The sequence below is a fragment of the Echinops telfairi genome, unplaced genomic scaffold (assembly GCF_000313985.2).
Source record: "Echinops telfairi isolate 266 unplaced genomic scaffold, ASM31398v2 ScPeMD7_5592;HRSCAF=6446, whole genome shotgun sequence".
Classification (NCBI taxonomy): Eukaryota; Metazoa; Chordata; class Mammalia; order Afrosoricida; family Tenrecidae; genus Echinops; species Echinops telfairi.
The window spans coordinates 45,573,741-45,575,139 of NW_022109491.1; the positions used below are offsets into that span (position 1 = coordinate 45,573,741).

The following is a 1,399-nucleotide window of genomic DNA, read 5'->3' on the forward strand; positions in this document are numbered from 1 at the left end:
CACATTTAGTGTGATGTCCTTTTAAACTCTTAGACTGGAATGCTAGTAAATTGGAAAATCTATGATGAGAAGATGCTTGGATTTGTATATGGAAGAGGTAGATTTTTCTCAGTGCAGTATTACTATCGTTTTATGAATTGGAAAGGCTTTCTTTAGCTATTTTGTTACGCTTCCTTTCTAATTTTTTAATAGTATGGAAAAACTAATACTGGGACCCATCTGAGTAATGTGTCTTTCCTCTATTCTTTTTAGTATGTTATCATTTGGAAAAATGGATCCTGAAAAATTCTTGAATCACATTCATTACCTACACTGCTTGAAGAATTTGGAACTGAAACTCGAGGAAGAAGATAGAAACAAGATATTGGAAACTTGAGTAGCCTTGCAAAAACCAGCAACCCAAGTGGAACACTACCATTTTCTGTTATTGCCGTGGTCCTGTAGAGGCGGAGGTGCTGTTGGTCGGAGGAGTGCACCCACTGTGTTTCTCCCATCTTCAGAAAGCACATTGTAGCAGGACATTGTTGGGTCCTCCAGTATCTCAGCTTGTTTTAGGAATAGACTGGTCCAGCATCAGTTGTCACCAAGTCCTCCGTTCACACTGTGGTATGTTTCCACATGTCTCTGCTGAATCTCCCATATTCGTCTAGTCCACAGTCTTTGCAACAATGGTTCATAATCCAGAGCCAATGTGAAGGTAGTGAAGGGGAACAGTTGTCAATGACAATATATTATATGACACCTCTGGATCTTGTATATTTGCTCTTTTTAAAAATAATAATAAAATCTCAAACCTCATCCAATCACTTTATCAAATCTTGCTGTTTAACAAATCTCGCTGTTTTTCTTCTTAGTGATGTTGTCTATAGAACATGTGTGACCTCTTTCAGTATATGTCTACATGTCTTTCCAAATAACTCTTGGAAGAGGCTCCCTGAGTGACTGGCACAGGTGTCTGGTTCTACAGTGAGACATTTTACATTTGATGACATCTTACTGGGGAGAGAAAATAGGAACATCCAATTTCAGAATTAGCAGATGAGTGAGACCAAGGGTGGCGGAAAGGGAGAAAGATTTATCCAGTAGTTTTGACCATATACAGCTAATGTCCCAACAGTTAAGTAAAGACCCAAATTTTGCCACAGTCAAGTGGCACAAGTGGTTTGTGATTGGCTGCTAACCTTAAGGTTAAAAGCTCAAGCCCACGCAGAGGCTTCATGGAACAAAAGCCTGTTTGCTGTTTCTGCAAAGATGAGAGCCAAGAAAACCTCATGGGGCAGCAGTGACACATTGAGTCTCCACGAGTCAGGGTTGACTCGATGGCAGCTAACATCTACAGTGGCAATTAAAAAAATCATCCACATACTCAATTCAATAGTTCAGTCATATCAAGAAGAGT

The 1,399-nt window shown here is 39.7% G+C and overlaps 1 protein-coding gene across 1 annotated transcript in view; it reads left to right on the forward strand.

The window, feature by feature from the left end:
* The window catches only part of DTD1 (D-aminoacyl-tRNA deacylase 1), a 93,128-nt gene extending 92,325 nt beyond the window's left edge, over positions 1–803 (forward strand). Inside the window, exon 7 of the mRNA XM_030887004.2 lies at positions 253–803. The gene's annotated coding sequence lies outside the window, so the exon portion shown is untranslated. The remainder of the gene's footprint in view (positions 1–252) is intronic.
* The last annotated feature ends 596 nt before the right edge of the window (positions 804–1,399 follow it).